At 48.7% G+C, this 15,792-nt stretch overlaps 1 pseudogene; it reads right to left on the reverse strand.

The window, feature by feature from the left end:
- Nucleotides 1-3,368: 3,368 nt before the first annotated feature.
- Nucleotides 3,369-4,473, reverse strand: LOC144143169 (uncharacterized; annotated as a pseudogene).
- Nucleotides 4,474-15,792: the final 11,319 nt, after the last annotated feature.

Here is a 15,792-nt window from a genome sequence, read left to right on the forward strand (position 1 = left end):
CCATCACCTGATTTGTCGTGTGAATTTGGTGTATTGTTGAATATCCTGTACGGAATCCTGCTTGTCTTTTAGGAAGAAATTTAAGGTGGCAGGAATTGTGTTAGCGATTACTTGATAAGTACCTTCTGGACAACGGTGTTAGACATGAGGGGCCCTTGGGTTGTCTGACTCGTTCAGGCCCGTAGGTCCCGGCTCGGCGTGGTGTCGGACTCAAGACTCGAGACGACTGCTTAAGAGGAAACTGTACAGGAGGTTTATTCCACATGATGACAGTCGAGACAGAAGAACAAGAATAATACGAATACAGTCGTTTAAATAGAGTTCGTATTCCCCAGATCCCTGGCTAGGGAATTTAACTTCACACAGGTTGTCCAATCAGGTGGGCAGTGGACGACACTTGATGTACCGCCCACGACATGAGGCGTGGCTGATGCACACGGACCACTCGGTCGATGGAAAGGGTGAACATCCACGTCATCGATCGTGTCTTGTGCCGGAGTTGCACCACTTCGCGCAAGTCTTCATTTTGGAGGCCCCGTGAGAACGGAATTTTAACTCGGCTCCCAGCACGTGAAGACGAGCGACCTCCTGCTCTCGCCGACGGTTGGAAACCGAAGAGCTTGTGCACTTGAAACCGCAGCTTCCTTTCGGTGGACCCTTCTTTCATACGTGTATGAAGGAAAGAAGTGGCCCGCAGCGTCCGGTGAACCGAGGATATAGAAGCCGCCCCTTGAAACCGTCGCCGTTGGCGCCAGGGTTTCTTGCCTCCTCGTGCCTCTGGGTGATTCATCCGCGCACACCTTGCTCTAGGGCTTGCGAGGAATTCCTGTGTTGGCCAATCCTAACAGCTCCTCCGCGGCTCGAAAAATCTCGAATGGCCAGCGTTGACGACCACTGGGCAGATAGAGATGAGCCTGGAACTGGGTGTAGGGGCCGTCTTCCACCAAGGAACATGCGATCTTGAACAATTAACAAAGGAAAGCACCAGTGGGCTATCCTATGCAACACTGCACCGCCCCATACGCAAGCGTTCAGAATTCGCCAAAGACCCACCAGGCTTCCTGCACCGACAACGAAACACTTTACTACAGAAGCTATTTGATTTTGGCTGAATTTTGGTGCCGCCAAAGCAAGGGTATACGTCCTGTAGGAAACGTCACTGGCCGACTACCCTAAACAGGGTTAAAATAAAAAGAAACCCCGGAGGCGATCCAACTGAGTTAGCTCATAACAGTCGGCTTAAGCCATCAGCATTTGCATGCAGTTTTCCCTTCTTGTAGCGTACAGAGAAATTATACTCCTGGAGAACTAGACTCTATTTGAGCAAGCGACCATTTTTGGGGGACATTTGCCTCAACCACGTGAGAGGGAAATGGTAGGTCTCAAAGATGAACTTTGCTCCATACAAGTAACACGACAACTTCTGTGGCGCCCATACTAAACAGGCGCACTCTTTTTCCCAAGCGGTGTACGCTTCCTCTCTACAGGTCAGCTTACGGCTGACGTACAGAATCGGGTGTTCTTCGCGGTCATCGTCCACTTGGCTTAAGACAACACTCATTCCTCTATCACTGGCGTCACACTGGACTACAAACTCTTTAGAATAGTCAGGGGTTCGGAGCAGAGGTCGGCACACAAGGACTGCCTTCAGAATCTTGAAGGGGTTTTCTTTTTGGGCATTCCAGGGTACTTCAGTGGGTGCTCCATTTCGTAACGCGTCAGTTAAGGGGCTTGCCAGCTGTGAATAGTTCGGGATATACCGCTGGTAATATCCGACCAGTCCCAAAAAGGATCGAATGTCCGTCTTAGTTCGAGGCTGGGGAAATGCCATGAGTGGAGCAATTTTTAGCTCTGATGGACTCCTAGTTCCCTGGCCGACAGCATGGCCCAAGTAAGCCACGTGAGCGCAACCAAACCTACACTTTTCCGCCTTCATAGTTAGTCCGGCCTCTCGCCACCTAGAAAACACGCTCTTAAGGTGTTCTAGATGCTCTTCCCACGTTTCTGAAAATATGGCGACGTCGTCCAAATAAGGGAGAGCAAAGCCCTGCATATCCCTGAGTACGATGTCCATGAGTTTTGAGAAACTGAAGGACGCATTCTTCAGCCCAAAACTAAGCATTAAGGGGCGAAAGGTGCCAACCGGCGAGATAAAAGCGGCATACCTGCTCGCACTTTCTGAGAGCGGTATTTGCCAATATCCGCGCACGAGATCGAGGGTGGAAATGAATTTTGCGCCTCCCACTCTAGTCTTTCTTCTATGTTCGGGATCGGGTATAGTTGGTCCGTGGTAATAGAATTCAGCTTTCGGTAGTCTACACAGGGACGAGGCTCTTTGCCTGGTGCCTCAACTAAAATCAGCGGTGAGGTGTAGTCACTCTCAGCTGGCTCCATTACCCCCAATTAAGCATGCACTGTATTTCAGCTTCCATTATCTCCTTCTGCCGAGGTGATACCCTGTATGGTTTTGACCGTATCGGCTCGTCAGACGTGAGCTCTATTTCGTGCGTCAGGAGGTGTGTCTTTCCTGGACGGCTGCTGAATCGGTCAGCGAATTCGCTTAACAGCCGCTTTAGAGTGTTAATCTGGCCCGAACTCAGAGATTCTGTATTTACAGAAAGAGCCAAGAGTTTCTCCACGCTGACGCTATCTCCTTCGTTCTCCTTTCAATCCAAAATATCGCTATCGAGCTCCTCGGGTTCGTTTAGCATTAGATTTACGATCCCGCTGCGTTCCATGTACGGCTTCATGAGATTGCAGTGATAAATTCTCACCTGCTTCCCTCTTCCTGAAATCTTTAGCCCGTAATTCGTCTCAGAAAGTTTCTGCATAACTTTTACAGGACCATCCCAGTGAACTTCCAGCTTATTTTTTCTCGATGGCCGAAGAATCATGACGCGATCGCCAACTCGGAAAGTTCAAAGGCGGGCTTTTTTGTCATAGTAGATTTTGGAAGCCTCCTGGGAAGCTTTCATATTGCGGTTTACTATCTCCCTCGTACGGTTAAGGCGGTCCAGTAGTTAAAGCACGTACTCTACCACTGTCTGGTTCTCTCCTGTGCCCTGCCACATTTCTCTCAGCATTCGGAGGGGGGAGCGCAGGGCTCTTCCATAGACAAGTTCCGCTGGGGCGAAACCCATAGCTTCGTGGGGAACCGTACGCAAAGCGAATAATGTGGCCGGCAGACAGTCCTCCCAGTCCTCTTTGTGCTCATAGCACAGAGCACGTAGCACCCGCTTTAGAACCGAATGCCATTTCTCCACACTGTTAGACTGCGGATGATACACTGAGCTGTGTAGCAGCGTTACTCCGCACCTCTCTAGGAACGTGGTAGTCAAAGCGCTCGTAAAAACCGTTGCCTAATCCGTCTAAATTTCGGCCGCAAATCCTATAGGCGCGAACACCGATAGAAGAGCGTCAAATATCTCTGAGGAGCTCAGTTCTTTCAACGGAATGGCTTCGGGAAATTTTGTGGCTGAACACAGCATAGTAAGCAGGTACTTGTAGCCTGACTTAGTCTTGGGCAAAGGGCCTACTGTGTCTATTACAAGCCGACGGGAACGTTCCGAGATTAGTGGCACAATTTTCAGTGCAGCCTTCCATGTCTCCCCCGATTTGCCCACACGCTGGCACGCATCGATTGATTTCACATAGCGCTCCGCGTCTTTCAAACATCCTGGCCAATAATATCCCATTAGCAGCCGCTCTTTTGTATTTATTGATCCCGAGATGTCCTGACCAGCCATTCCTGTGGCACAGACTCCAAATGTCCGCTCTGTATCTTTCAGGCACGACTAACTGATCGAGTTTTTTGCCCTTTTTGTCCTGGTAGTGGCGATACAATAAGCCTGCTTTCTCATGCACAGTTATATTGCGTCGAGCAATGCCTTCTTTGGCCGTAACGTGCAATCTCTCCAAAGTGGGGTCCTCTCTCTGTTCTTTTATTAGTGACTCCCGGTTAACCTTAAGAAGGCGATCAAAGTTGCGTGAAGCTGGAGATAACACTGCCCCTTCAGAGCTCTCTGCTTCATTTGCTGGCTCAGTGATCGTCCCTGTTCGGTCATAGCCTTGTGCACGTGTCTGCCTTTGATAACCCGTCACTTCTTCCTCCTCAAGTGTTTCTAATGGTAGGTTGGCGGGTGCCTCTCTGGCGACCTTAGGTTCGGGAATCTGACTTAACTGAGAGGCCAGCTGTCGAGTCTTAGACCTTGTCAAAGCTTGCACCACTCCCTCTCCGAGTTTCTGGCCTCCCTCGTTAAGCAATCGATCCGATCGATTTGAGAAGAGGTAAGGGTATTGAAGTGGCAGGGCCTTCTTGACTGCGGCTTCAGTGATCAGTTCCCCAAACGGCCCGCAAATTCTCACCCGAGCCATTGGCAGGCATACACTGTGTTCCTTTACCGCCTGTTTTATCCATGCGACTTCCCCCGTGAAATCGTCTGCTGCAACGTAGGACGGATGGACAACGTCCATCGTTGCGGCGAAATCCCGAAGCACGTTCAAAGCTTTTTCATTGACTTGCAGTTTGTGCAAGTATGGCCTAAGGAGCTCTGGATTTTCGTCGCTATCATCGACGCACTTGAACACTACCCTAGGTTTGGTGCATTTGGCTACAAAGTGCCCGACACCATTGCAGTTGTAGCAGCGAAGTGGCCTACTAGCCTCAAACTCTTTTTTTCCTGCTTTGTCTGCACCATCTCTCTTCGACTGATCTTCCCGCTTTTCCGGCACTCTTTTTGGCGCGTCCGCCTGCACAGAACTTTTGGAAGAAAGGTTCTTTTTGCTGGGAACATGACTCCGCGTCGCGTTCCTACCCTGTAATGCACTCTCATCTGTGCTCAACCTTCGGCGAGTAGCGTACTCTTCCGCTAGCTCTGCGGCTCTTTCAACTGTCCCGACATTTTCCCTGTCTTGAACCCACAGCTTCACCGCTTGGGGGATGCTTCGATAAAATTGCTCAAGGCAAATGCATTCGACAACTCCATCACGGCTTTCACAGGCCCCTGCTCCCTTAAGCCAATCCAAAAGGTTAGTCTTAAGGCCATACGCGAAATCCGGATAGCCCTCGCTGTCGCCTTTGGTTGAGCTTTTAAAACGTTGGCGGAAAGCTTCAGCTGAAAGCCTGTATCTCTTCAGCAGGCTGGCTTTGACTTTCTTGTAATCCGCCGTATCCTCCGTACTAAGTCTCGCTATCACTTCAGCTACTTCAAATGGCAAGAGTGTCAGAAGCCGTTGTGTCCAACTACCGCGAGCAAAGTTCTCCCGTTCACAAGTTCTCTCAAAATTTCCTAGGTACAATCCTATGTCCCGTCCAGTTTCATATGGATGCATGTACTTATCCATCCGATACGATACTGCCTCGCATGTTCTTTCAGGAGTCTCGGCTCTCGCGCTACCGCCATCTTTTCGTCTTTCCTTTTCAAGCTCCAGTCGCTTTAGCTCTCTTTCCGCTTTTTCAGCTTCCCAATTTTGCCGTTCCTTCTCTTTCTCCGACTCTCGTTGATACTCCTCCTGAAGTCGTTTATGTTTCTGTTCATGTTCGGCTTTCTCTTTAGCTTCTACAAAGAAGTTCCATGAATGTACAAGCTCGTCGTTATTGTCGACGCTTTTAGGAATGATCTTGCAGTCGTTTTAAATAGAATGCAGTCGTTTAAATAGAGTTCGTATTCCCCAGATCCCTGGCTAGGGAATTTAACTTCACACAGGTTGTCCAATCAGGTGGGCAGTGGACGACACTTGATGTACCGCCCACGACATGAGGCGTGGCTGATGCACACGGACCATCGGTCGATGGAAAGGGTGAACATCCACGTCATCGATCGTGTCTTGTGCCGGAGTTGCACCACTTCGCGCAAGTCTTCATTTTGGAGGCCCCGTGAGAATGGAATTTCAACTCGGCTCCCAGCACGTGAAGACGAGCGACCTCCTGCTCTCTCCGACGGTTGGAAACCGAAGAGCTTGTGCACTTGAAACCGCAGCTTCCTTTCGGTGGGCCCTTCTTTCATACGTGTATGAAGGAAAGAAGTGGCCCGCAGCGTCCGGTGAACCGAGGATATAGAAGCTGCCCCTTGAAACCGCTGCCGTTGGCGCCAGGGTTTCTTGCCTCCCCGTGCCTCTGGGTGATTCATCCACGCACACCTTGCTCTAGGGCTTGCGAGGAATTCCTGTGTTAGCCGATCCTAACAACGGACAGTAAGCTGATCGGCCTGAAACTTTTCATGTCCTTCATGCCACCTTTCTGATGGATTAGGATGTTGTTTGCGTTCTTCCAAGACTCCGGTATACTCGCGGGCATTAGGCTTTGTGCATACAGATTTGCCAGTTTTACTAGTATAACTTGCCCGCCATCCTTCAAGAAGTTTGCTCTTATCTGATCTTCACCAGGTGCTTTACCCACTTTCATTTCTTTCAAGCCCTTCTTTACTTCTTTTGCCGGTACTGGTGGGATGTCTATCTCCTCTGAACTACATTCTCTTTTGTCTTTTTTGTCTTTATCCTGGATGTCCTGGCTGCTGTGCAAATCTGTATAGAACTCCTCGGCTACCATGTCTATATTATCCCTATTTGTTATGACACTGTCTTGCGTGTCTTTAAGTGCATACACCGGATTCCTCCCAACGCCAAGACGCTTCTTGACTTCTTAAAGGCAGCCTGCGGTTTTTACGGAATATTCGATCCTCTGCATATTATACTTCTGTAAATCAGGTGTATTACTCATATTGACTACTTTCGAAAGCTCCGCCAGTTCTATTCAGTTTTATGTGGTGGAGATTGTCATGCTTCGCCGTTTTATAATAATATCTTTCGTCTCCTGGGAAAGTCTACCAGTATCCTGCATAGCCATCGTGCCTCCGACATCTACTCACTCTCCGTGATAATGCCTGTAAGATTGTCGCTCGCTTTCTTTATTGTAAACTCTGCTTCCTTGGAAAGAGCCTAATATAGGATCTGCAGCGCGATCCTGAATTCTCCAATTTTACGCCTTACTGTTAGCTCTCATCGGCTTCTTTCGTAATACCTTGTTACGCTTCCTACTCAAATCTCGCCTAATTTGAGATCTTAACATACGGTGGCCACCAACCTTACCCTTTAAACACTTCCATATCCTGCACGACGACAGTGTTTTCGCCTAATATAAGGTTTATTTCGTTTTCTGCTCCCAATTGGGGCTCCTTCCCGTCCACTTCCGGCTCTCCCGTTTGCAGTAGGCATGCAGCCGTGGCGTAGAGGTAGAGCAAACGGTACGGTTAATCGGTCCCCAAAACAAATTCTAGGCTATCTCTAGTCAAGCGAGTTGACAGTTCGGCGGTGGTCGAGAAGGTTTACTCAAACTGCACTGCGAGCAAAGACCCAAGAAGTGCGGTATAGCCGTTCGGTTGTTGGTTTCAAACGAGGCGACGGCATCTGATTTCTCGCGGTCGAGCCCACCGCCATCGAAGCTCACCACAAGGCCTAAAACATTACGTACTTTCTAAACTGCGCGAAGCCGCACTCGGTGTTGTTTGAACATTTTTGAAGATACTACGTTTGTCACCCAGGTACACAGGGCGTGACTGCCATTTGAGGAGGAGCAATACTGGGCACATCATCCTTGGCAAAAGTGCCGTAAAAGAACAAAATTCAAGACGTAACACCTTCCATTTTTAAAGCCCACCCTGAGTAAAAATGCACGTCTTTCAAAATCCTGTTTGTCTACCTCTTTTTACTAGCACCCGTTATGTTTAGTCTATTTATCAAACATACTTTGTGTGCCGCACGCGATCGATGGAGTTGTCGATGGGTGGCAAGGAGTAGACGTTTTTTGTGACTTTAATAAGCTTTCTGTAGTCGACACAGAAGGGAGACCTACCGTCATTCTGTTTTACGAGAGCCACAGGTGAGGCCAATGCGCTCCTTGACGGCTGTATAACGTGGTCGTAGAGCATTTCTTGACTTGTTGAAAAATAGCATAGTTCTCTGAAGCCGAAACACTGTAACGGTGCTGGCCGGTTGGCCGCTCGTGTTTGCCGGATATGATACGATGTTTTCGTGTAGCTTTTTACCGAAGCTTCTACGACAACACAAAACAGTCGCTGAAGGATTTCAGGACGTTTTAAACCTGCTGTCACTGTGGCATTGTCATGCGAGGGTGGACGTGTACTTTGATGACTTTCGTGCAGTCTGTGCTGCATGGAGTGCTAGTAAGAAACTCAAGACCATTGCATACCTAGTCCAACTTGGCGACTTTCATCTTGCGAGGCCAGTGGGCTTGGCCCCGGCGGAAATTTGTGACCAGTAGTTTACCTGTAACACTGGTGAAATCGAAGTAAACGCGACCAGCAGGGATTAGCGTGGCATGCAGAAGTGAGAATGTTTGATTAGCAATGATCGCAGATGCGGCTGATAGGTCGCGTTCCACCGAGATGAACATTCTGACCTTTGGGGGCAATGATATGGTCTCATCGTAACTGCATAATACCAGCTTTGTTTAGAGTTCGTTCATAGCTAGCGGAGTTGGAACGTAACAGGGGGCTTCCGTAAATTATTTTTCGCACCTTTGTCCGGACTCCGAAGTAGAACGCGGGGCCGCCCCCTACAACCAACACCAGACCCCGATATGTCAATCGATTGCCAACCAGTCCCTAAAGTACCCACACTACACATCCTCGGAGTGCAATATCACCACGCTGGATCGGGGGCAGCATTCTTCCCACGCCTGCAGAAAACGTTGACTCAACTCAAGCACCTAATACAGCGGGTATATTGTCGCCGCCACGGCCTCAAAAAGGCAGACACGTGTCGCATACTCCAAGCCATGCTCACAAGTCGCCTTACTTACGGAGCACCTTATCTGGCATTGAAACGACAAGAATCAGCAAAGATTTACATCCTCATTCGCAAAGCTTCTACTACCCAAACATATGCACCCCATGTACAACGTAGGTCTCCCCCAACATCGCGCACGCCTGCTCCTCAAAAAGTACAGCGCTGACCCCTATGCCTACTACACTGAAGCAGCCCTATAACACACATACCCGGCGCAATCCACAGCACTAATCCACTCAACCTACATCATCACAGCTTCTACCACAATACCGACCACACCCATCGATACGGCAGAGGAGTATGCATCGCTTTGACCATCACCAACGCACCTTCATCGGACGTCTAAGTGCTGGCCGACTCCCAGTCCGCTTGCCGCCGCTACGCAATGGGACTTACCACTTCCATCAGCTCCAACATCCTAGCACGCCGATCATCGCTCCCAACGACCCGTATAGGGCGGATCCCTGCCCAAACATCTCTTCCTTGGAACGACGTGGCACACGCCAGCGCCCGCGAACTCACTTACCGGGCATTCTCAGAAGAGACCAACGACGTACCGGCCCACGAAGACCTAACACTCCACCCCTGCCCCGAACGTACTCCGACATCTTAGCCCACTACCAAAATTCCCGACCACTCTATCCCCCCACTCCCTCCATCACAACCACAGACGCCCGCATAAGGCGCCACCTACAGACACAGACGCAGAACAATCACACTCGCCTTCACTGTGTCTCCCGCACCCTCTATCCATTCAACTGTCCACACTGCAACTCTCCCAACGAGCCACCTAGTTTGGACATGTCCGTCCAATCCCCCCTCCCTGCCCATCCCTCTCTCCCCCGCTCCTGAACATTGAAAGCGGGCGCTGCGCTGCAGCCAGCTCGAAGAAACGGAAGACCTGAATCTCCGAGGGGAAGACTGCAGCCACAGCCCGCGGCCTACCGAAATAGGATGTCCACCCGGGGCTCCACTTTTTAAACCCAACTCCTTTCCCTTCTTTTCTTAATAAACGTATTCAACAACAACTCTTAGTCGCGAAGGAAGTCCAGCCCGAGTATCAATTAGTTTTAGTATCCGCGTACCAAAAGGAAGCTGTAGCGAAAGCCACGCCGCGTATCCAAATCGCGGCGTTGCACATGCCAATGGGAATATCAACGTGAGGACCACCCTACAGATTTCCGATTTGTTCCATTTTGTTGTGACTTTTCGCATCTCAGCCGCTTTTGATTCATTCAAGAAGGGCGTATCGTGAGCAGTGTACACCGGCAGTAAATGCGCGATTTTCGTCGGAAACATTTCAGCGAAAATCATTTCGCATTCTCGAAAATACAACGTATGTGTTCGATTTAGGTCAGGGCGCGGTCGCCTCGATGGGGGCTCTTCTGTGCGATGCGGAGCGGCCGCAGTCCCGGATTTCGTTCATCGCAGTTTCCTCGGAGGGCTCGGGGATCAGGCTCTCGTTGGTCCAAAGGTGATGGAATGCCTTGGGGATAAATGACCTAATGGCCACGGTGACCAAGCTCGACGCACTCTGCGTGTAGTCAATGGTAGCTAGTTGGCACTGAATTTCCTGCTGAATTTTCTGTGGGCACTTGCCCTTATGCGGTCATGGTGCACCAGGCACAACCCCGCGAAGTCCCATCCGGCGGGAGGGAGAGTGATCAAGTATATGGCCTGTTCCTCTATAGTGGTTGCAGAGGGTCGTGCTATCTGAGGTATGATTAAACTGCTTTCTGTTCGAACCTCCTGGGTTCGGGCAAACTGTGGTGTCCAAACATTGCTGGAGAAAGTGCAATGGAGACGCGACCGCAGAAGCCGGAATGCGGAGCACATCGGTGTAAGTTGTTCGGGAAATGCAGGTACGGGAGTTGACGGCATTCCTGTTGCGCCAGCTTGAACAGCACGCTGGAGTTTAGGTAGTGGCACTGGCATCACTAATCGCCGCTCTCTGTCACGGATAATGTCGTTAAGGGAAATCAATGATGGAGTCTAAGCAGGGCACTGGCATCAAAACTCGCCGCTGATCCTCACGGATGGCTTCATTAACGGCAGTGACCGATGACCAGTGGACATGGGGCTCGAGCATCTGTAGCTCCTTGCGAAAAACAGTGCGAACGAGCTCTCGAATGGATTTCTCTTCGTGTAAAGGACGTGCAAAGACCAGCCTGCCCTGACGTCTGTACTGTATTGCCCGCTGCTGCACAGAACCTTTAATGCTGGGGTTTTCGCCACAAATTCGGCCACTGTCGTTCAAGGGCTCCGCACCAGCCCAGAGAAAAGCTGTTTCTACACTCTCAATAAAAGATTTTGTACCTTTTTTATTCCCCTCACATAGGGGTCGACCATCCTAAACATCCGTGATACCTCCTGTACGAAAATGCCAACGTTTTTGTTAGGCTTCTGAACCTTGCGACTGGATAGCTACTTTGGCGTTTTCTGTGTGCTTGCCACCAAGGTAGGCGACGAGCAATCGCCGCCGGAAATCCTGCCAGGTCATGAGGGAGGATTCATGATTTTCAATCTACGTTGTCACAAAATCATTGAGTGCGAAACAAACGTTCCTAAGCCGAGAATAATCGTCCCACTCTAGAGTAGCGCCACGTGATCGAAGTGGTTTTACCCATCATCCACACCATTTAGGCTGTAGCCATGAAATTATCGCGATGTGCGTTGCGTATTACCATCGGGAAACAAAGAGGTTCCAAGGCACTGGGTGGTTTGGCATGACCTTGTAGTGTTATAATACGTTATAGTGATACTTAAGGGCCAAAGTCTCCATGTAGTCTTGGGAGGCGGTAGCCGGATTTCAGCACGGAGGTCATCTTCATGGGAGTTTCCCACCGTTCGAGACATTTGCCTCAGGTTAATGGAATAGGGTTTTACCAGCGTAGCTGTCTTACCCATTTAGGTCACCTATTAAAAATATGTTCAGTGGCTGATGTATCATATCCTGAAAGTCAGCGGTTGACATGTGATAAACTAGTAGTACACACCACGAGAACATTTGTGATAAGCCTAATCTAAATTATTGGCAGTGAGATATTTGAGTGGCGCCCCCTAGCTCTGACGTCGGCTTAGGGACTCGCGGGGCTCTCATCTGCTAGCCTCCGCTGGCGACGGGCAGCAATGCCTTTGCTAGAAATCGCCCGCTTTGATGCTGTAGTGCATTAAAAGCCAATTTTTAGTAAATCAGTTACTTTCAGTTATTTTTGACATCTCCTGACACATCTAGATAATTTCAAGCAGTATCGCCCAAAAAGTTTTCAACGCACGAAAAGAGCGTGAAATGTCTTCAAAGCATCTGTCAACATCGTGTGTAACTCCTCCTTTCTAGATCATGCGCGAGATTCTGTGCTCGTAGCTCCCCTATAAACATACAAAATGAGTAAAATTCCCAACAGTATTTCTGAGATGCTCTTAAGACGACACAACAGTTTAATGCTACGTACCCAGCAGCGGGCCCCGACACGCGCTTTGCACCGCTTGGAATAAAGTAGCTGTCTTCAATCTCTTTCGTTGTTAATGAATTGCCTCAGATGAATGTTTGTTTTTCTGTGCCCACCGCATTAAGTTTTCTGCACCGTCCCAACGTCCTATTATTAGGTTTGGGGATGTTTGGGAGGCTCACAAAGATCTTTTGGCTATTTTCTTCCGGCTTTGTGGCACACATTCCTTCTTCACAAATTGGCTTTTCTAATGGCTGCCTTCAACAAGGTGCATATCTGCCGCGTGCGTTGTGTATTCAGATGCAAATACAATGACAAGGTTTGTTTGACGCCATCGCGATCACGCCCCAGACAATATTGTCCAGAGTACTCGAAGGCGGCTTTTGCGCTACGTATTTCTAACGGAACCATCGTTATCGTAACGAACTGACTGTAAAACCGAACAATTATGACGTAATTACGGCGTTTTAACTTGATCTACTCGCCAACAAACGCGATAAATAGTTTACAAGCGTATATTAGAAAAATCGAAAAGAATGAATATTTACTAGATACTCTTTTTGTTGTTTTTCAACTCTTCCAGGTTTAAAGAACCAATCCTGCTCTTTTCGGAATGGTATTCTATGAACTGAGGAAAATTACTCTTACTCTGAGCATCCGGCCCACTAACCAGCTAGATTTTAGTAAAAGTTTTCTTTTTCTCATGCTTCACTACCTCCTCTTCAGTGCAGTTTTTGTACAACGCTTATCTGAATATTGGGAAGATATAGCTGCAGGAAATGTACCCAAATATTCCTCCCGGTCTGAGCAAATACTGTGCTACTGTATCTTTACCGTGGACGTGAGTCCTTTTTCTAAATACATGTCCATACCTATTAGAATTCTGGTATAAAATCAGCACGCGCCTGTACGCACAGTGGGTTATTTGAAACTGAACGTACAGTTTTGCAGCCGATAGTGGATGTCGGCATACTTTCATGTATGCGACATAAAGTCTTGTGATACAATATTTTGGAGCCTTCAGCAGGGTCGCAAAAACTGTTTTGCCGTACACACGATTACCGGCATCAGTGATGCCTCCAGGCAAAACCGACATCCCCGAAGGCCTCGAATTTCTTTTGTTCTTGTATTTTCGCCGTTGTCCGTTACTAGCACCTCGCTGTTCCCTTTGTTCAAAATATTGCATTATACAGAAGCTGACGCCTAGCTATGACTGTTCGCGCTCCGCACAGCACGGTCTTCGCAAGGAACGGGGCGAAGCCGGCAATGTTTCTTCCGTAGCGGCATCAAAAACAATACTTGAACTCACGCTTTGAGCTGGTGTATGCGATTTTAAGTCTATTATTATTATAAAAAGTTACGCACTTGCAAAATCTGGTATGGAAAACCACCAGACGTCAACCGAGAGCAAAGAAGGAGCAGGGAGAGCGAACCCGAGTGAAGCAGACGACAATAAAATATATAGTGTAGCATGTTAGGACTTAGCAGGCGATGATGGGAACACCACCTGAAGAGCGTGTAAAGCTGTCTCTGCCCTTTCTATATACCGTATATCTGTTTAAACCTATTGGTATCTTGGTGTGTCTCTTAAAGGCCGATTGTACTGGACTGATTGTAATGTAGTCTCATATATATCAACGATGGTTGAGGGAGTTCTTCTCAGTTTCATTTTTTATGTTGCCTCACGCTCATAATTATCGTTTGGAGGGGGTGTAACGTGTGTGCTTGTGCTTGGCCTTTCGGGGGAGCGATTCTGGTCTTACTGGCGTGTTTTTGACTTGGACGCCCAAAATCTTTCCGTTCTCTCCTTTGCAGGCAGGACAACTGCCACCGAAAGCATGGGGAACGCCACGGGTGGCACAGGTAGTGTGTCGTGGGTAAGAGGCGCCTCAGAATTCTCCAAGTCCATCTGCTTAGTACGCTTAGGTTTACCTCGCGGTGGTGGTTCGGACGCCGTGATACCAGAATGGCTCTGACCGAAACGGTTTCAACCACTGCGCTACTGCCTCGCCAAAAGGTGTGGAGAGAAGTTGGGTGGGAAGAGGCAACCAATACAGGGCCGCAGGCGGGATGATAGCAGTCTTGCTGACGTTCGTTCCCGACGAAACCCAACGCCGCTGCGCTCCCCGGTGAGCTGAGCCGGTGAACCTTCTTAGAGGAATGAAGGAGAACCTCTTTGGCGCACCTGAGAAGGTTGTGTTCTGTGTGATCTTCGTGTTTATAATTTTCTTTTCAATCTAAACTTCCCACGTAAATTCGAGGGTACATTGGTTGTGAACACTGGCAATTTCAGCACACGAATCGTGCAGCTAGGCATAGCTCTTTTGGGGTTTCCTGGAACGAACGTTTTTACACGTAGGTTGGCCACGGCAGTATTTTCGTGGCCGGAACGGTGACAATTACAAGAACAATTTTCAAAACTTTATTGATATATTCTGGAAATTTGAAGCAGTTCAACGTGAAAATTGTATAGTTGAGGCGTTTTGCTGTATTATGTCTCCGGTTGGTGGTGCTCCTATGGCTCTAACGCCATGGTATATCAGGCCATCTCGATGTCGAATGTTAATTAGTTTAGCTGATAAGGCTGAACGATCACTCACTACAAGCTGTTTAAAATGCAGAGAAATGTCAGGAGAGGTCAGCAGAGTTGTGGCTCAATGTTTCTTGTTGACTTCAACTAAGATTTCACCGGTTATGAGTTCTTCGGGATGCCTTTAAAAAAACGTACGGACGAGCAGTACGGATTCAAAGAATGAAGGCTTTGGATTGTCCACAGATTCAACTATCGAAATCCGCAGGTAGTTATCCGGCATTTGGAAAGGAATAGTTCGCAGGGGCGGTGGTGATAATTGGGGGCTGCCACTTTTGAAGGGGTTATTATGTTTGGGGGCTTTGATTTACCACATGACATAGCAAAATTAGAAGATCATGGATACTTTCCTTATATACTGTACCATGCTAGCGAATGGGGTCCTGGAGCTCCGTACCTGGTAGACAGGCAGCGAGCCCGTCTTCCGGAGCATGACAAGGGATACGAGGGCCAGAGTTCGCGGCTTCCAACATCCACCTCTAAACATACCGCCATGTTTGGTTACACATTTTGCATGAGTGTACGGGTTCCGCGGTTTCGCACATACCGTAACCTGTAATAACAACACAAGGTTCCCAGAGAAGGTCAGCCGATTTCATAATATCTACTCGAAAACCGCCGATTTTTTTTTCTGTATCTCGCTGCGCAACGCTCGGTCTCGGGCTAAAATCAGTTAATAGTTCTGTTGGTTCAAAATAGTGTGGCACAAATGTCACACACTTTATCGGTTTTTCGAACGTCAGTGCCCTCTCCGAGACATCGTCTGGAAGGGCCCCATACAACAAGCGGATTTGGTGGCAGATGTGCTTGAGACACAAAACAAAGGCGGTGGATGCCATTGATTTTTCAAGCTAGCATGGTCAATACAGACAAAGTACGCAAAAGGTGTCTATGGAAGAATGGAAAACCTGATTACGCAAGGCGACTGGTATGTCTCCTGCATAATTG

The sequence above is a fragment of the Haemaphysalis longicornis genome, unplaced genomic scaffold (genome assembly GCF_048455015.1).
Source record: "Haemaphysalis longicornis isolate Haplotype H1 unplaced genomic scaffold, Haemaphysalis longicornis Haplotype H1 scaffold_6, whole genome shotgun sequence".
Taxonomy (NCBI): domain Eukaryota; kingdom Metazoa; phylum Arthropoda; class Arachnida; order Ixodida; family Ixodidae; genus Haemaphysalis; species Haemaphysalis longicornis.